General features: G+C 37.4%; 1 pseudogene; it reads left to right on the top strand.

Moving 5' to 3' along the window:
* LOC129640076 (cylicin-1-like) overlaps window positions 1–19,125 on the top strand; it is a 155,735-nt pseudogene extending 136,610 nt beyond the window's left edge.
* The last annotated feature ends 2,169 nt before the right edge of the window (window positions 19,126–21,294 follow it).

Genomic DNA, 21,294 nt, shown 5'->3' with positions numbered 1-21,294 from the left:
CAAATTTTAAAATTAAAAACAAATTATACCATGTGTGTCTTCGATAAACAACACAATCATTACAATATTAAATGAGTACTTTCCAAATTGAAAATACCATGGACCAATTTTCCCATGTGTAGGAGCAACTCAAAATACAGATCAACATTTATATGTTCCCCTCTCACACATCATTAGTGATTTAAGTACTAAGAATATTAAAACATGGTAGGTTGTCTTCAAAATTTATGTAATGAATTTAGAAGATATATGGTTCATACTGATTTAGATGTTTTCATTAGAAAATTGTAGGGGAACTAATTTTATTTATTGCTCTATATAATTAAATAAGATATTTTGCAGGTTATAGAATTTTTCAAATTAGTGGGTTTTTTTTTTACTAAGTTAAATTTGTCATTAGTAAGTTTATTTAGATATGCACATAAGATTATATTTCCTTCTGTTTACCAAGTTTTTTTTTAATTGATATATTTATTTTAACTGGAGTGTTTTTATTTCAGTTTTAATCTATTGTCTATTTTTATTCAAGTTTTGATGAGAAATACAGTCATATACATCTATAACTTGATTTAGAGGATGGGAATTGTGGATTATAGTTAAACAGTCTTAGATAATGGAATTCAGAGAACACATCAGATTTCTGACAGCATTACTATTAAAGACATCTTAGTAATAATAGTCGTTATTATTATTATTAGACATAGTACAAATTCAATTAAAACATTTTCTTTTTTAAACAGGCAAGAAATAACCATCAAAACATATGATGATTCCATACCAAGTAAAAATTAAAATTATATTTGAAAATAATTTTAGGGAAAATGACTAGTCTCTTCCATTCAATGTGATAAAGTGTAAAAAACCCTGAGTTTTTGTTAAAATCTAAGAGAAGCATGAATATTGGTATGTGTGTGTGTGTGTGTGTTTAAAGTATTTCTATAGTCACAAAGAAAAAAGTTGACTGTTCATGTGTTGAACAGCTTAAAACTTTAGGAAATTTCTTAATATATTGAGTTGAAATCCACCTGCATTGCTACAACTTTTATCCATTGAGTCTAGTTATTCCCTCAGGAAACAAAGAAGTCTCTGACATCCTAATTAAGAGCATGGACTCTGGAGCCAAACTATCTGTGCTTGAATCTTAACTCTTATGCTAAATTTATGATTTGGGGGCAAGTAATTTAACCTCTCTAGGTACTTTATTTTTCTACATCTGTACAATGGAGTCAATCATAAATAATATTAACTAATTCAAAGTGTTTCAGTGACTAAGACTTGATATATATAAAGTGCTTAAAACACAGTCCAGCATATAGTAAGTGCTATGTATGTGTTAGCAGTTGCCGCTATCTTTACTCTTTTATGTAACAGCTCTTTAAATATTTGAGTATAATGATCACATCTCTTGTTCATCTCCAGAAGAACTACCTAAACTATCCCACTTTTCTTCCTTTGATAGCTTCCAGATAGCTTGATCCTCCTGATCACTCTATTCTGGGTGCCCTCAAATGTGTACATGCCTTTTTTTTTTAATTAATTTTTTAAATTTATTTATTTTAATTGGAGACTAAATACTTTACAATATTGTATTGGTTTTGCTATACATTGACTTTAATCCACCATGGGTGTACATGTGTTTCCCATCCTAAACCCCCTCCCACCTCCTTCCCCATCCCATCCCTCTGGGTCATCCCAGTGCACCAACCACAAGCACGCTGTATCATGCATCGAACCTGGACTGGCGATTCATTACACATATAATAATATACATGTTTCAATGTCATAAGGGTGTCAGAACTGAATGAAGCATTTGGGTCTGTGGTCTTAATTTTTATGGCTTGGGATGTCATTGAGGTTAGAGGAGGAGTAACCTAAACGCTTAATCAAATGAGACATTTAGCTGATGCTCTGTTAATAACTATTATGCTATTGTGCTATTAATAGCTATTATGGGGACTATAGAAGAAGTCATATGCTCTGCAATCTAAACAAAATGAAGGTAGTGGAGATGATGGAGGTATTTGGAAGGAAACAGTTAATCTTTATATTCCATTCCTATTTTTTTATTGTATTACTGTAACTATTTTTTTCATTAATTTTTTAAATTGGAGGATAATTGCTATACAATGTTCTGTTAGTTCCTGCTGCGTGGCAACATGAATCAGATATAAATATATATATCAGATAAGTTCAGTTCAGTTCAGTCACTTAGTCGTGTCAGACTCTTTGCAACCCCATGAATTGCAACACGCCAGGCCTCCCTGTCCATCACCAACTCCCGGAGTTCACTCAAACTTATATCCATCGAGTCACTGATGCCATCCAGCCATCTCAACCTCTGTTGTCCCTTTCTCCTCCTGCCCCCAATCCCTCCCAACATCAGAGTCTTTTCTAATGAGTCAACTCTTTGCATGAGATGGCCGAAGTATTGGAGTTTCAGCTTCAGCATCAGTCCTTCCAAAGAACACCCAGGGCTGATCTCCTTTAGAAAGGACTGGTTGATCTCCTTACAGTCCAAGGGACTCTCAAGAGTCTTTTCCAACACCACAGTTCAAAAGTATCAATTCTTCGGTGCTCAGCTTTCTTCACAGTCCAACTCTCACATCCATACATGACCACTAGAAAAACCATAGCTTTCACTAGACGGTCCTTTGCTGGCAAAGTAATGTCTCTGCTTTTGAATATGCTATCTAGGTCGGTCATAACTTTCCTTCCAAGGAGTAAGTGTCTTCTAATTTCTTGGCTGCAATCACCATCTGCAGTGATTTTGGAGCCCCAAAAAATAAAGTCTGACACTGTTTCCCTATCTATTTCCCATGAAGTGATGGGGCAAGATGCCATGATCTTAGTTTTCTGAATGTTAAGCTTTAAGCCAAATTTTTCACTCTCCTCCATCACTTTCATCAAGAGGCTTCTTAGTTCCTCTTCACTTTCTGCCATAAGGGTGGTGTCATCTGCATATAAAAGGTTATTGATATTTCCCCTGGCAATCTTGATTCCAGCTTGTGCTTCTTCCAGCACAGCGTTTCTCATAATGCTCTCTACATATAAATTAAATAAGCAGGGTAACAATATACAGCCTTGACATACTCCTTTTCCTATTTGGAACCAGTCTGTTGGTCCATGTCCAGTTCTAACTGTTGCTTCCTGATCTGCATATAGGTTTCTCAAGAGGCAGGTCAGGTGGTCTGGTATTCCCATCTCTTTCAGAATTTTCCACAGTTTATTGTGATCCACACAGTCAAAGGCTTTGGCACAGTCAATAAAACAGAAATAGATGTTTTTCTGGAACTCTCTTCCTTTTTCCATGATCCAGCAGATGTTGGCAATTTGATCTCTGGTTCCTCTGCTTTTGCTAAAACCAGCTTGAACATCTGGAAGTTAACGGTTCACACATTGCTGAAGCCTGGCTTGGAGAATTTTGAGCATTACTTTACTAGCGTGTGAGATGAGTGCAATTGTGCGGTAGTTTGAGCATTCTTTGACATTGCCTTTCTTTGGAATTGGAATGAAAACTGACCCTTTCCACTCCTGTGGCCACTGCTAAATTTTCCAAATTTGCTGGCATTATGAGTGCAGCTCTTTCACAGCATCATCTTCCAGGATTTGAAATAGCTCAACTGGAATTCCATCACCTCCCCTAGCTTTGTTCATAGTGATGCTTTCTAAGGCACACTTGACTTCACATTCAAGGATGTCTGGCTCTAAGTGAGTGATCACACCATCGTGATTATCTGGGTCGTGAAAATCTTTTTTGTACAGTTCCTCTGTGTATTCTTGCCCCCTCTTCTTAATATCTTCTGCTTCTGTTAGGTCCATACCATTTCTGTCCTTTATTGAGCCCATCTTTGCATGAAATGTTCCCCTGGTATCTCTAATTTTCTTGAAGAGATCTCTAGTCTTTCCCATTCTGTTGTTTTCCTCTATTTTTTTGCATTGACTGCTGAGGAAAGTTTTCTTATCTCTCCTTGCTATTCTTTGGAGCTCTGCATTCTGATGCTTATATCTTTCTTTTCTCCTTTGCTTTTCTCTTCTCTTATTTTCACAGCTATTTGTAAGGCCTCCTCAGACAGCCATTTTGCTTTTTTGCACTTATTTTCCATTGTGATGGTCTTGATCCCTGTCTCCTGTACAATGTCACCAATGTCTATCCATAGTTGATCAGGTACTCTATTTATCAGATCTAGTCCCTGAAATCTATTTCTCATTTCCACTGTATAATCATAAGGGATTTGATTTAGGTCATATCTGAATGGTCTAGTGGTTTTCCCTACTTTCTTCGATTTAAGTCTGAATTTGGCAATAAGGAGTTTATGATCAGAGCTTCTCCATTTTTTGCTGCAAAGAATATAATCAATCTGATTTCTGTCTTGGCCATCTGGTTATGTCCATGCGTAGAGTCTTCTCTTGTGTTGTTGGAAGAAGGTGTTTGCTATGACCTGTGCGTTTTCTTGGCAAAACTCTATTAAACTTTGCCCTACTTCATTCCATATTCCAAGGCCAAATTTGCCTGTTACCCTAGGTGTTTCTTGACTTTCTACTTTTGCATTCTAGTCCCCTATAATGAAAAGGATATCTTTTTGGGGTGTTAGTTCTAAAAGGTCTTGGAGGTCTTCATAGAACCATTCGACTCAGCTTCTTCAGCATTACCGGTTGGGTCATAGACTTGGATTACTGTGATATTGAATGGTTTGCCTTGGAAATTAACAGAAATCATTCTGTCATTTTTGAGATTGCATCCAAGTACTGCATTTCGGACTCTTTTGTTGAACATGATGGCTACTGCATTTCTTCTAAGAGATTCCTGCTCACAGTAGTAGATATAGTGGTCATCTGAGTTAAATTCATCCATTCCAGTCCATTTTAGTTTGCTGATTCCTGGAATGTCGACATTCACTCTTGCCATCTCCTGTTTGACGACTTCCAATTTGCCTTGATTCATGGAGCTAACATTCCAGGTTCCTATGCAATATTGTTCTTTACAGCATCGGACCTTGCTTCTATCACCAGTCACATCTGCAACTGGGTATTGTTTTTGCTTTGGCTTCATCCCTTCATTCTTTCTGGGGTTATTTCTCCACTGATCTCCAGTAGCATATTGGGCACCTACTGACCTGGGGAGTTCCTCTTTCAGTATCCTATCATTTTGCCTTTTCATACTGTTCACGGGGTTCTCAAGGCAAGAATACTGAAGTGGTTTGCCATTCCCTTCTTCAGTGGACCACATTCTGTCAGACCTCTCCACCATGACCCACCGGTGTTGGGTGGCCCCACATGGCATGGCTTAGTTTCATTGAGTTAGACAAGGCTGTGGTCTGTGTCATCAGATTGGCTAGTTTTCTGTGATTCTGATTTCAGTGTGTCTGCCCTCTGATGCCCTCTCACCACACCTACCGTCATTTGGGTTTCTCTTACCTTGGACGTGGGGTATCTCTTCACGGCTGCTCCAGCAAAGTGCAGCCACTGCTCCTCACCTTGGACGTGGAGTAGCTCCTCTTGGCCCGGCATATATACTCTCCCTATTGAGCCTCCCCCCCACTCCCCTACCCCACCCCTTCTGTCATCAGAGCACTGAGCTGAGCTCCCTGTGTTATACAGCAGCTTCCCATTAGCTATCTATTTTACACATGGTAGTGCATGTATTGGATTAATCTAGAAAATAAAATTACAAATGTCATTTTAAACTTAATTTGGTTCTAAATGGACTAATAAATTGTTATTTTTTTCTTAACTGGCATGCAAATAAACTATAAACTCTAGGAGGGGGGAACTATATTTTGAGTTATAATTTAGTTTAAATTAAACTATATTTCTTGCTCAGGAATATTTCAGAACTGATGAAAGTCTGGCTATTAGCTGCAAAATTGTTTCTTTTCCTCTCTCATTTCAGTCAGTGAATCAAGCAAAAAAATACGGAATCAACAGTACTTGACTATAACATTTCCCAAGTCATCCCAGCCAGGTGGAAATAAGAGATTAAGACCTTCAGAAATACAAGCCACAGTTCCTGTGAGTACCAACAAGATCATTCTTAACTAAATATAATATGTTATAATGCATGCATACAAATAAAATACATAATTTGAATTTTGATATCTTTAGGATGCTGATATTTTAGGTGTATAATTCCCTGTATAGCAGATTGTCCCCAACTGTTTCTGATTGAACTTTTATTTATATGTGTTCCTCCATTTCAAAGGCATTTTAAAGCTCATTGGCTAGGTAAGCTGGAGAATGTAATACTGAAACTGGTGGGATCTCTCAGGCAATGTTTACCGGCTGCAAAAACATATAAAATTTGAGTCTTAGGAGCCAATCTTGAGGTTTCAGGGCCTTTACATTTTCTTTAATCTAACATTCAAATACTAGATACTTGGAGATTCCAGTTTTCTATTGCTTTTATAAAATGGAGTTATTCTTACAACTAACCAAAATAAAAGTTAGCTTACAGAGGTCACCCATAGTGATAGCAAAATATGTTTTAAAAGCATCTCCCAAAGCAGATCTATAGTCAATGCATTTATTCAAGGGCCATTTATTTACATCTATTGAGATCCAAGTTTCATGCTTCTCTTCATGGTCTTCCTTTCATTCCATATAACAATGGAAGAAATATAAGAACTAAATGTAAAATTAGTCTATATGGTCACTGTGACAACCAGCCTTGACAAATGTTTGGACAGAAATATAAAAGTAATAATTATAATATGCTACTGGAGAAGGCAATGGCACCCCACTCCAGTACTTTTGCCTGGAAAATCTCATGGACAGAGGAGCCTGGTAGGCTGCAGTCCATGGGGTCGCTAGAGTTGGACACGACTGAGCGACTTCACTTTCACTTTTCACTTTCATGCATTGAAGAAGGAAATGGCAACCCACTCCAGTGTTCTTGCCTGGAGAATCTCAGGGACGGGGAAGTCTGGTGGGCTGCCGTCTATGGGGTCGCACAGAGTTGGACACGACTGAAGTGACTTAGCAGCAGCAGCAACTGCTACACTAATTAATGAGAATAAGACACTTGTTTTATTTTATGTATTTATTTTCAGCAGTGCTTCACAGCAGAGATATTAGGCTCTCAACTTGGTAAGAAAATCTTGAAAGTATAAGTAGAAATCAGGCTAACCCAGAAGCCTGCAGAATTGTAAACTATCATAAGAATTATCATGACACACTTCAAGAGTATCAGCTTAATTTTTTTAATCTATTTTGGGGCAGAAGGGTACATGAAATGTTTCAAAATATCTCTCCCATGTAGGAGTTCTAAAGGAATTTATTATCTATTGTGAGGCCAGGTCCTGAAGTGTCATGAATCATTGTGGACCCCTTCTTATCTTAATAGGAAACGCTGAAGATATTCTGAGGTTCTTCTTAAATTCATTTTATTTCCAAAGTGGAGTTTTCTCACACACACATACAAACACACACAGAATGTTGAAACAGAAACAAGACACAATCTAAATATATGGTCATAGAAAAAGCTAGACTATTTGTTTCAATATAAAAAAGATATAACTCATTAAAAAACTTATCATTATTCTAACCATTTTTTTTCAGAGACATGATAAAAGAAATTTAGATGAAATTCAGAAGCCAGCTCATATATGGATAAGGCATTCTTTAAGGAAAAAAATTCAAAGTCCATCTATTATTTAATCGTCAGGATACAGGCCTCATTCAGACATCCTTATACTCATATAACCCATTCTAAAAAGGAAGAATCTAAAAAGTACAAAGATGACAAAAAAGGAACAGCTTTGAAGAAAATTTACAAGAAAGATACAGGCCCACATGAAATAGATGAGAAACCTAAAAGAGGAAATAAAGCAGATAAAACTCCATCAAAATCATCACATGGAAGTCAACTATCTAAGAAGTCAAAGTCCAAATCAGAAACAAACCCAGAATCCAAAGATTCTATATCAGTTTCAATAAAGCATCAAAAAAAAAAAGAAAAGAGATATTCAAAAGATTCCAAGGAGATGGATTTTGAATCCACAAGTACGAAGAAGTACTCTAAGAGCTCAAAGAATAATTCTGATGCCATATCAGAGACTTGCTCAAAAAATAGTTCAAATGTGGGTTTAATGGTGCATTTAGGGGAATCGGATGCTGAATCCGTGGAATTTGATATGTGGTTAAAGAATTATTCACAGAATAATTCAAAGAAGCCAACAAATAAGGATGCAAAAAAAGATGCAAAGGGGAAGGGCTCTGATGCTGAATCTGTAGATTCAAAAGATGCAAAGAAAGATAAGAAGGGTGCAACAAAAGACACCAAGAAAGATGCAAAGAAGTATACAGAGTCTACTGATGCAGAATCTGGAGACTCAAAGGATGCAAAGAAAGATTCGAAAAAGGGCAAGAAAGATTCAAAGAAAGGTGATAAGAAAAAGGATGCCAAGAAAGATGCAGAGTCTACTGAAGCAGAATCTGGAGACTCAAAGGATGTGAAGAAAGATTCGAAAAAGGGCAAGAAAGATTCAAAGAAAGATGATAAGAAAAAGAATGCCAAGAAAGATGCAGAGTCTACTGAAGCAGAATCTGGAGACTCAAAGGATGTGAAGAAAGATTCGAAAAAGGGCAAGAAAGATGATAAGAAAAAGGATGCCAAGAAAGATGCTGTGTCTACTGATGCTGATTCTGAATCTGAAGGGGATGCAAAAAAGAGTAAAAAAGATTCAAAGAAAGATAAGAAAGATTTAAAGAAAGATGACCAAAAAAAGCCTGCAATGAAGTCCAAAGTGTCTACTGAAACTGAGTCTGATTGGGAGTCAAAGAAGGTTAAGCGAGATTCAAAGAAAGACACCAAGAAGACTGCAAAGAAGGACACAGAGTCTAGTGGTGCTGAATCTGATGTGTCTTCCAAAAGATGGCTAAAGAAGACTGAAATGTTCAAAAGTTCAGATGCTGAATCTGAAGAGTCTCTATTTAAACCTGGGCCTAAAAAGAGAGTTGATGAATCAGATGCCACATCTACAGATTCAAAGAAGGATGCAGTGGAACCAAAAAGAGGAATCAAAATGCCATCCCGGAGAACTACATTCAAAGAAAAAGGAAAAAAAATAGGTACAGGTAGAGTTCCTCCATCAAGAGAAAGACCACCACTACCTCCTTGTGAGCCTATACCGCCATCACCTAGAGTCAAACGTCTCTGTCGTTGCCAGATGCCTCCTCCACCTCCAAAACCAAGCTTTGCTCCTTTGGTATGTTTGCTCCTGTTTTATTTTTAGAGAAAATTGGATTAAAACTGAAAGATATATTTTAAATTTTGAATTCATATTTTCTCTGAAGATTAGTTCTCTTTTACTGGAATATTGACAATTTTGAGACTCACAGATGAGAAAAGATAGAGTACTTCCACAGGACCCAAAAGAGTTGCAAAATAAATGTCAAAAAGTTAAGAATAGAATTTAGATTGGAGCAGAGAGAACTGGCTTGGGATTTAAGAAACTTTTCATAATTATTTGTAAAAATGATCACATTACAAATGTGGTTAACTGTCCCACACTTATGAAAGAACAAAAAGGAAAATGGCTAAAATTTTTAAGGGGCATGTTTTAGTAGGATATAAGTACATTTCCTAGAAAGTTGCTGAATATGGTAAAAACTCAACCAAATTCAGACACAGCAAGATAGAAACATAACATACTAGGATTCAGATATGCAAAAAAGCATATTTAATTATTTAATTTTTAACCATATCTTTATGAGTTGTCACTAGTACTGATAATTGGGGGGTGGGGGGGGGGAGTATTTTCAAGGTTGATCCAATCTCTTTGGATCTGTAATTTTAACGTTTTCTACTTTTCTCCTACAGAGGATCTCCCTTTCAATTCCCCTTCCTTTAAAACATGGCTGTAAAGGGATGCTTAGTTAAACATCTCACTTTGGATGGAAGGTCTGCTCTTCCCATTCTTTTCCTCCCTTGTTGGCTCTCTGATCTTTGGTTGAGATGTGATTCATTTGCATGGTTTCTGGGCATCAGTCTGTGTTTCCTTTGCTTTCCCACAGTGTTAATTGACTATTCTCAGCATGGTAGGTTTCATGTTCTCTGTCCTGCTAAATTCAGATCATCTGTAGATATGGCTGGGATTGGAGCTTATATTTAATTAATTTTCCCCCACCCTTTCTTCCTTGCCCTCTCTGTCCCCCCATTCTTGTTCTTATCTCTCAAAGGGCTTCCATTTCCTCTTCTGAATGGTGGGAATCTCACTTTACATTGTATTCCAAGTTTTTTCTATCCTTGGTTTATTTATAATAAAACTTTATGTATTGATTTCCATTTGCTCTTCATATATTTTACATTTGTGGGAGAGATTAATTAATCCATATTATCTCTTTCAAAAAAGGCTGATTTTAAGTCCATTTTTCTCCTGACAGACTCAAAATGTCAGCTTTGTGACAAAGCTGGTTAACGACCCCATTGTTTAAGGCTCAGTCTAAGTCAACGGGCAGATAACCAGTAAAGCAACAAAATTTTTAAGGAATAAAAATATATTGGTGGAATAAGAAAGCTGTGGTACATATACACAATGGAGTATTACTCAGCCATTAAAAATAATGCATTTGAATCAGTTCTAATGAGGTGGATGAAACTGGAGCCTATTATACAGAGTGAAGTAAGCCAGAAAGAAAAACACCAATTCAGTATACTAAAGCATATATATGGAATTTAGAAAGATGGTAACAATAACCCTGTGTACGAGACAGCAAAAGAGACACTGATGTATAGAACAGTCTTATGGACTCTGTGGGAGAGGGAGAGGGTGGGAAGATTTGGGAGAATGGCATTGAAACATGTAAAATATCATGTATGAAACGAGTTGGCAGTCCTGGTTCGATACACAATACTGGATGCTTGGAGCTAGTGCACTGGGAAGACCCAGAGGGAGGGTATGGGGAGGGAGGAGGGAGGAGGGTTCAGGATGGGGCACACATGTATACCTGTGGCGGATTCATTTTGATATTTGGCAAAACTAATACAATTATGTAAAGTTTAAAAATAAAAAAAATAAAAATAAAAAAAAATATATATTGGTGGATAATTTTAAGGCAATTGAGAAAAAGAGACCCTTGAAAAGCTGAACTCTCTTCCAAAAGTAGTTTTTATGAAAAATATGTACACTTATATGTGGAATTTAAAACCAAAACAAATGAACAAACAACAAAAACTGACTTATTAAGTGAACAAATTGGTGGTCACCATAGTGGAGACAGATGTGAAGATAAGTGAAATAGGTGAGGAAGATTAAGAGATACAAATTCTAGTTATAAAATAAATGTCATAGTGATTACTATATAGTGTAAAGAATATAATCAATAATATTATAATAACTTTGGTGATAAATGGTAACTAGACTTGTGATTGTTTCATAATGTATAAAAATATCAAATCACTATGTAGAATACCTGAAACTGATATAATATTGTAAGTAAATTTCAATAAAAATTCTAAATAAAAATTGTTAAATTAAAAAAAATATGTAAAATACAAGAAATACAACAAAATCCTTGAATCTGAGGATTAATTTTAATTGTTAAAAAAAAAAAAAACTTTCAGGATATGTTTTGGCCTTGCATATATTCATACCATCACTGTAATAAGCTTAAATTTGTATAGCTACCATCTAATCAGGCCCTTCCATCCCTACCACTTTGCTAAAAGTGCTCTTTTCAAGATTACCAAATATGTTCTTGTAGCCACACATACTGAGCTCTCTTCTCTCCTCATGTTATTCTATAATCCAGCAGCATTTAAACCAACCTCTTCTTTCAAAAAACACTTAGTTAACTTGACTCTATCCTATCCATACTCACAGAAAACTAGTCAATCTGATCACACTAGGACCACAGCCATAGTCTAACTCAATGAAACTAAGTCATGCCCGTGGGGCAACCCAAGATGGGCGGGTCATGGTGGAGAGATCTGAAAGAATGTGGTCCACTGGAGAAGGGAATGGCAAACCACTTCAGTATTCTTGCCTTGAGAACCCCACTAACAGTGTGAAAAGGCAAAATGATAGGATACTGAAGGAGAAACTCCCCAGGTCAGTGGGTGCCCAATATGCTACTGGAGATCAGTGGAGAAATGGCTCCAGAAAGAATGAAGGGATGGAGCCAAGACAAAAAGAATACCCAGCTGTGGATGTGACTGGTGATATAAGCAAGGTCCGATGCTGTAAAGAGCAATACTGCATAGGAACCTGGAATGTCAGGTCCATGAATCAAGGCAAATTGGAAGTGGTCAAACAAGAAATGGCAAGAGTGAATGTTGACATTCTAGGAATCAGTGAACTGAAATGGACTGGAATGGGTGAACTTAACTCAGATGACCATTATATCTACTACTGCAGGCAGGAATTCCTCAGAAGAAATGGAGTAGCCATCATGTTCACCAAAAGAGTCTAAGATGCAGTACTTGGATGCAATCTCAAAAACTACAGAATGTTCTCTGTTCGTTTCCAAGGCAAACCATTCAATATCACGGTAATCCAAGTCTATGCCCCAAAGAGTAATGCTGAAGAAGCTGAAATTGAACGGTTCTATGAAGACCTACAAGACCTTTTAGAACTAACACCCAAAAAAGATGTCCTTTTCATTATAGGGGACTGGAATACAAAAGTAGAAGTCAAGAAACACCTGGAGTAACAGGAAAATTTGGCCTTTGAATACGGAATGAGGCAGGGCAAAGACTAATAGAGTTTTGCTAAGAAAATGCACTGGTCATAACAAACACCCTCTTCCAACAACACAAGAGAAGACTCTATACATGGACATCACCAGATGGTCAACACTGAAATCAGATTGATTATATTCTTTCCAGCCAAAATGGAGAAGCTCTATACAGTTAGCAAAAAAAAGACCAGGAGCTGTCTGTGGCTCAGACCATGAATTCCTTATTGCCAAATTCAGACTGAAATTGAAGAAAGTATGGAAAACCACTAGACCATTCAGGTACGACCTAAATCAAATCCCTTATGATTATACAGTGGAAGTGAGAAATAGATTTAAGGGCCTAGATCTGATAAATAGAGTGCCTGATGAACTATGGAATGAGGTTCGTGACATTGTACAGGAGACAGGGATCAAGACCATCCCCATGGAAAAGAAATGCAAAAAAGAAAAATGGCTTTCTGGGGAGGCCTTACAAATACCTGTGAAAAGAAGAGAAGCAAAAAGCAAAGGAGAAAAGGAAAGATATAAGCATCTGAATGCAGAGTTCCAAAGAATAGCAAGAAGAAATAAAAAAGCCTTCTTCAGCGATCAATGCAAATAAATAGAGGAAAACAATAGAATGGGAAAGACTAGAGATCTCTTCAAGAAAATCAGAGATACCAAAGGAACATTTCATGCAAACATGGGCTCGATAAAGGACAGAAATGGTATGGACCTAACAGAAGCAGAAGATATTAAGAAGAGGTGGCAAGAATACACAGAAGAACTGTACAAAAAAGATCTTCATGCCCAAGATAATCACGATGGTGTGATCACTGACCTAGAGCCAGACATCCTGGAATGTGAAGTCAAGTGGGCCTTAGAAAGCATCACTATGAACAAAGCTTGTGAAGGTGATGGAATTCCAGTGGAGCTATTCCAAATCCTGAAAGATGATGCTGTGAAAGTGCTGCACTCAATATGCCAGCAAATTTGGAAAACTCAGCAGTGGCCACAGGACTGGAAAAGGTCAGTTTTCATTCCAATCCCAAAGAATGCTCAAACTACTGCACAATTGCACTCATCTCACACGCTAGTAAAGTAATGCTCAAAATTCTCCCAGCGAGGCTTCAGCAATATGTGAACCCTGAACTGCCCGATATTCAAGCTGGTTTTAGAAAAGGCAGAGAAACCAGAGATCAAATTGCCAACATCCACTGGATCATGGAAAAAGCAAGAGAGTTCCAGAAAAGCATCTATTTCTGCTTTATTGACTATGCCAAGGCCTTTGACTGTGTGGATCGCAATAAACTGCGGAAAATTCTGAAAGAGATGGGAATACCAGACTACCTGATCTGTCTCTTGAGAAGTTTGTATGCAGGTCAGGAAGCAACAGTTAGAACTGGACATGGACCAACAGACTGGTTGCAAATAGGAAAAGGAGTTCGTGAAGGCTGTATATTGTCACCCTGTTTATTTAACTTATATGCAGAGTACATCATGAGAAACTCTGGGCTGGATGAAGCACAAGCTGAAATCAAGATTGCGAGGAGAAATATCAGTAACCTCAGATATGCAGATGACACCACCCTTATGGCAGAAAGTGAAAAGGAACTACAAAACCTCTTGATGAAAGTGAAAGTGGAGAGTGAAAAAGGTGATTAAAGCTCAACATTCAGAAAACAAAGATCATGGCATCCGGTCCCATCACTTCATGGGAAATAGACAGGAAAACAGTGGAAACAGTGTCAGACTTTATTTTTCTGGGCTCCAAAATCACTACAGATCATGACTGCAGCCATGAAATTAAAAGACTCTTATTCCTTGAAAGGAAAGTTATGACCAACCTAGACAGCATATTCAAAAGCAGAGGCAGTACTTTGCCAACAAAGGTTCATCTAGTCAGGGCGATGGTTTTTCCTTTGGTCATGTATGGATGTGAGAGTTGGACTGTGAAGAAGGCTGAGTGCCGAAGAATTGATGTTTTTGAACTGTGGTGTTGGAGAAGACTCTTGAGAGTCCCTTGGACTGCAAGGAGATCCAATCAGTCTATTCTGAAAGAGATCAGCCCTGGGATTTCTTTGGAAAGAATGATGCTAAAGCTGAAACTCCAGTACTTTGGCCACCTCATGCGAAGAGTTGACTCATTGGAAAAGACTCTGATGCTGGGAGGGATTGGGGGCAGAAGGAGAAGGGGAGGACAGAGGACGAGATGGCTGGGTGGCATCACTGACTCGATGGACGTGAGTCTCAGTGAACTTCGGGAGTTGGTGATGGACAGGGAGGCCTGGCGTGCTGCGATTCATGGTGTCGCAAAGAGTCGGACACGACTGAGTGACTGATCTGATCTTATCTGATCCTATCCTGTTCTTTCTACTTACTGGTAGCTTTCCACCACCTTTATTATATCTTACACTTCCTCACCTTTAATGTTAGAATGATCTAAGACTTGGTCCTGGACCTTCTCTCTAAAATTCTCCTTTGATAAGTTAATCCAATTTAATAGTTTTAAATGTCATTTATGTACTGATTACTCCTAAAGTAACATAACCAACTTTGGTCTTTCCAATGAGTTCCAAATTCTAAACACCTCCTTGGAAGTTTCAGTGTAGAGTCTACTGGACATCTCAAATTTAACGTATATGAATAACACTCTTAACCAATTTCAAAACCTAATCCTTCCCAGTATTCTCCATCTTAGTAGTAAATGGCACTGCCATCCACCCATTTAATCTTTTAAAATCTGGATATTATCTATGATTCTGCTCTTTTCCTTATCCCCCATATGTGATCAATCACTAAAACTTGTCTACCTTACCTCCAAAATATATCTTGAATCAGTCAACTTCTTCCATCTCAATTACTACTACCTAAATGGTCCCAATATTCATCATAATCTTTGCTGAAGTACTGCAAGAGTCTTGCTGCCTCTACTGTCCACTGCTTAAAACACTAAGGTTTCCCATTACATTCATAATAAACTCAGGCTTCTTACCCTGGCTTTCAATGCTTACATTATCCATCCTCATCTATTTTCTACCTTCATCTTGAACCAGTTTGCCATTTTATTTTTTGACCTACCCAAACTACTACTATTTTTGCTTCTCATATACATTAAGATTGCTCTCTTGCCAAGTTTTTGCATATACTGTTCCCTCTGCTTGGAATTCTTCTCCCCGGTTTTTGCATGACTAGTCCTTCTCATCATTTGGTTTTTCAACTTAAATATTATTTTTTGGAGAAGCCTTCCCTGATTTACTATATCTTATGTTATCCCCTCCCACAACTGTTCAGTTACTCTTCTAATCCAGAATCCTACTTTATTTTTCTCATAGAATATTGCTGCTGTTGTTGTTGCTGTTCTTTAGTTGCTACATCATGTCTGACTTTTTGCAACCCTATGGGCTATAGTCTGCCAAATTCCTCTGTCCATGGGATTTCCCAGGCAAGAATACTGGTGTGAGTTGTCATTTCCTTCTCCAGGAGATCTTCCTGACCCAAGGACTGAACTTCTGTCTCCTGCTTGGCTGGCAGATTCTTTACCACTGAGCCACCTGGGAAGCTCCCTGAGAATACAAACAGTCAAAATACCACACAAACTTTCCATCTTTATGTTCTCTCCTCATCTACTTTATTCTTGAGAACTGGAATTGCAGGTGTGTGGAAAAGTATTTGATAAATGTCAGCATTTACTTAAGATGAAAACACCAATTTAAAAAGGAATAGAGAATTTCCTTATCTTTATAATAGCTATCTAACAAAGATTGAAAGGAAACAGTAAATTCTCATGATACATTTTCTTGAAGATCAAGAATAAGATTATAATTCATTAGCAGCATCTTAATTATTTTTCTTTCACAATCCTTCTTGGATCCTGTTGACTCAGTATACATCTAAAATCTGACCACTTGTGAACCATATTGCTACCAGCCAGGTCCTCATCACTATTATCTCTCTCCTTTATTACTGCATTAGCCTGCTAAGATATCTCTTGCTTCTAATCTTTCCTCTTCATATCCTCAACATGGATTCAATTTATTGAACATCATTTAATTGATAAAGTTTATTAAAATGTATACTTAGAATTAACAAAGTTAAATTAAACCTAATGAAACAAAACTTGAGAACAACAACAAACTCTAATACTTAATTTCACTCAGAATGAATGTCAAAATGCTTACAATTGCCAATAAGATCCTAGATAATCTGACTTGCTGTTCTCTCTGATCTCACCTTTTCATCAGTCTGATGAAACCATACTGGCATCCTTCCATACATCCCAGGAATAGGACTTTGCATAGATCCACACTTCAACCTAGAATCTTATTTCTTCAGATTTCTATGTGGTTAATTGTCTCTTCAAATATTTGCTCAAATATCAATTTTTCAATGAGGTTAATTTAATCATACAATTTTAAATTGTAACAATCCCCACTACTGCATACTAGTCCTCAAGTCATCTACTTTTTTTCCTATGAAATTTGCTACCTTCCACTATGTAATTTACTTTATTTATTATGTTTATTTTGTGTATTTTTTGGTAAAAGGTAAGCTCTGTGAAGACAAAAACTCTTTGCTTATATGTCCAAGAGAGTGGCTGGCATTCAATATTAATTTAATAAATCAATTTATTTGTCATTTATTAGAAATTAGCAGGAAATGAATGAAATAATTGCTGGGCATTTTTAAAACTCCAGATGGTACTAGATAGTATGAAATTTTAGTCTGCCCAGTTTATGAATTAACTTACACTCATTCACTCATTCAATCAGGGTGAAAAAGTGATATATGAACAGGACTATGAAAGATAAGAAAGATTTTTGAAAGGCAAAGGCAATGGGAGAAGTTTCTAATCAAGAATACCCAACTAGTTAATACCAAAACCAGTGTATGAAATTGCATCATGAAATGGAATATGAGTATGACATTGAAAATATTAACTGAAGGAAGAAACAAAATTTCCAGACCAGGAGGCAGATAAAATGGTTGACGGGAGTGACACAGAGTTGACAACAGGCATAGTAAGCATAATGCAAGGCTATGGGGCATAAAAGCAGCAATAGAAAATTGTGATACCTCTACTACAGTTTAAAGTTTGTTTGTTTGTTTTTAGGAAATGCTAAACTATAAATAAATGGAAGATGAACAAAGTACTGATTTGTTCCAAGATGAATCTTTGATTTAAAAAAAAAAAATCTATAGTTTCAAGATATTTATTTTTACCTGTTATATAACTGTGTTGAAACACTGCTGCTTTGCTGTGCTCTAAGTGTGCAACTAATCTACCCTTTCCACTCACTCACCATTAGTTTTGATGTCTTCTTGCTGACGTCTGATTGTCAAGAATAAGCTCTAATTCCATGATCTGCCTTTCTTAGGCAAATTTCCATTTTTGAACACTGCCAAAACTCTTTTATGTATGGAAAAAATTCTGCTACTACTCTCTGAGTAGTTAATAAATGAATAAATACACCATTATCCCTGAAGCCTCAACAGTTCCAAGTAAGATACACAGATATATATATATATATATATATATATATACCATTAATTCACTGCTGTTGGCAAAAGAGGAACAACACAAACTGGTTAAATTTCTTCTAGACCTATATGGGACTATGTAGGAAGAGTCACAAATGGGATGGTACTATTTGATTCAGTAATCCCATTAGTAAAAACGTACTATAATAAAAACAAGTCAGCAGAAGGAAAAAAAAAAAAAAAAACCTCTGGGCATAGAGATGATAATTGCAATACTGTCTATAGGACAAAAAATTTGGAATTAAACTAAATGTAGAAAATTTAAAAATTGGCATACTAAAATGTAAAACATAGTATTTATTCATTGAAATACTAGTTGTGAGACCTTGAGTTTAGAGGGGAAAGTTTATACTATAATGTTAAGGGAGAACATAGAGGAAAGTACTATAGGTTTGCAACTAGATGAAATTTGCAACTATTGTACAAACACTAGACAATAATGTGCAAATGTGAAAACACTTGTATTAATGTGGTGGAATTTAGAGAGACTATCAGTATTTAAAATGTATTTTTGTGTTTTTATATTATCAGCTTTTGAAGCCCTAGTCCATTAAAGTAGTTGTGTTCATAATGTAACATTCCTTAGGACTTGGTTCCTACACAAATGCTGGTGGTTGGACTAGTATTCAGTACTTCACATCTTTAAGTGAACATTAGGATCATGCAGAGAAATTATTAAACATGCTATTTCTGACCCCATCTCAGGCTTTTAATGCTAACTCTAGGGTGGGATCCAAGGATCTACATTTTTAATAAGAAAACATAAAAATTATATCCAAGTTTGCCTCCACTTGTGTGTTTTATTGTGGTCTTTAACACACCAGGAACTCTCTATAATTACTAGCTTCTTTTTAATGCTACTATTTATTTTAATCTTTTTTCTACTTTATTCCTCAGCCTGCAGCAAAATGGATTCATAAGCTGCTTTAAAGAACAACTGAGCACTTCATTTCACAGAATGGCCTTACCATAGTTAACAATAGCTACTCTCAAATGAGCATTTCTACTTCTGTGGAACTGTAATAAATAAAAACAAGTCTTCTGTGAGCACAAGGAGTTGATTTTTTTACATGTAATTTATAAAGGTGATGTATAGAGGTGTATGATTTTTTTACTAGAAGCCTGATCTACTCAGGACAAAGGTTTGCAGCATTTTACATCACTTCACTTTGGAAGCTACTTCTGTGTTCAGGTTGTAACAGCAATGTTCTTTGGGATTCTCTTACATGTTCTGTTAAATTTCTGTTTTACTTTATATTTAGAAAAAAATAAAGAAAATGGAAAGAACCAGATCTTTCACACCATTAAAATAAACAGAGATATATGTAGATTATAATCCCCACCACCCACATACATAAAAAAAATTCCAAATGCTATCATTTATCTTTAAAAATTTCTTTAGTTTATTTTTTTAATGATAAACTGCAAGTGACCATAGGAGGATAAAATATGCTTATCAATCATTATACAAATTCCTATGAATATGCTTTTCATATTCCTTCTGGATGTGGAAGGAAAGATACATGCATGCATCCATGCATGCATATAGACATACAATTACACTGTATTTCTTGTAGTTGCTCTTTCTTCCTGACTTTTCTCTTTCAAACCAGACTTTAGACCATCTTTAGAAATGCACTTTGAGAGGCGGTCCTAAGATAGCAGGGGAATAGGACGGGGAGACCACTTTCTCCCCAAAAATTCATCAAAATAACATTTGAACGCTGAGTAAATTCCACAAAACAACTTCTGAATGCCAGTAGAGGACATCAGGCACCCAGAAAAATCAGCCCATTGTCTTCAAAAGGAGATAGGAAAAAAATAGAAAAGATAAAAAGAGAGACAAAGAGGTAGGGACGGAGGTCCATCCCGGGAAGGGAGTCTTAAAAAAGAGAGAAGTTTCCAAACACCAGGAAACACTCTCACTGGCGAGTCTGGCAAGCCTTGAAGCCTCAGAGGGCAACATAACCGGGAGGAAAAATAAATAATTAAAACCCACAGATTACATGCCCAGTGCCCAATGGTAACTCCCAAGGGAGAAGCAGTGCAGACGCCTGCATCCTTCACTAGTAAGCGGGGGCTGGGCAGGGAGGTGTGGGCTGCATTGCTTAGAGTAAGGACCTGGCCCTGAATGCCCCGAGGGCAATCTGAGGGAACTAACTTGGGATAGCAAACCAGACTGTGGGATAGCAAACCAGACTGTGGGATAGTTACCCCACAAAAAGACAAAAAGCCCTAACCTAAGACACCGCCAGGACCGCTCACAGAACAAAGGACTGACTAGAGCTAGCCGGCTGCAGGCTGGCCCATCCCCCACCGGAGACAGGCAGGCAAGGACAGCCAGAGCCGGAAGGGGGCAATTACAGCGCCAGAGAGGCATCATCTACCGAACTGCAAGCAGGCTTTGCTGCTAACCAAGATTTCTTGGGATACTGGATGGTCAACATCTGCCTGAGAAGGTGCACTGGTTGTAAACCCAGAAAACTGAGTGGCAGGGACGGGGCAGGTGATAAGTCACACCGACCACGTTCACCAAACACCTGGTCACCTGAGCTGCTCGGACTGGGGAAGGGCACAAAGTGCAGGCCTAACCAAATCTGTGTCTTTGTGGAGTACCCGAGTACCTGAACACGAGTGGCTTAGACCTGGGAAGTGCATGCAACCCAGGGTTGGCGTCAGACAGTTCCCAGCATAGCAACCTAGAGCCTAACAAGTATAGACTGGGAAAGTACACATGCCATGATGGGGGCAAACCCAGTGTGGCCAAGACACTACAAGCACTCCCCACAGACACCAGTGTTATTTGTTTGCAGCGTTCCTCCCTCCCCACAGCAAGACTGAACAAGTGAGCCTAAAAAATTGTCCACCCGAACACAAAGAACAAATATTAAGAGCAGGAAGGGAAAAACAACAAATAACACACAAGGGGACTCCCATAAGGGTAACAGCTGATCTTTCAATACAAACTCTTCAGGCCAGGAGGGAATGGCAAGACATATTTAAAGTGATGAAAGAAAATAACCTACAGCCCAGACTACTGTACCCAGCAAGGATCTATTTCAAATATGAAGGAGAAATCAAAAGCTTTACAGACAAGCA

Source organism: Bubalus kerabau, chromosome X, assembly GCF_029407905.1.
Source record: "Bubalus kerabau isolate K-KA32 ecotype Philippines breed swamp buffalo chromosome X, PCC_UOA_SB_1v2, whole genome shotgun sequence".
NCBI classification, from domain to species: domain Eukaryota; kingdom Metazoa; phylum Chordata; class Mammalia; order Artiodactyla; family Bovidae; genus Bubalus; species Bubalus kerabau.
The sequence above is the reverse complement of the archived record's forward strand: the minus strand, read 5'-3'. Positions and strand labels throughout refer to the sequence as shown.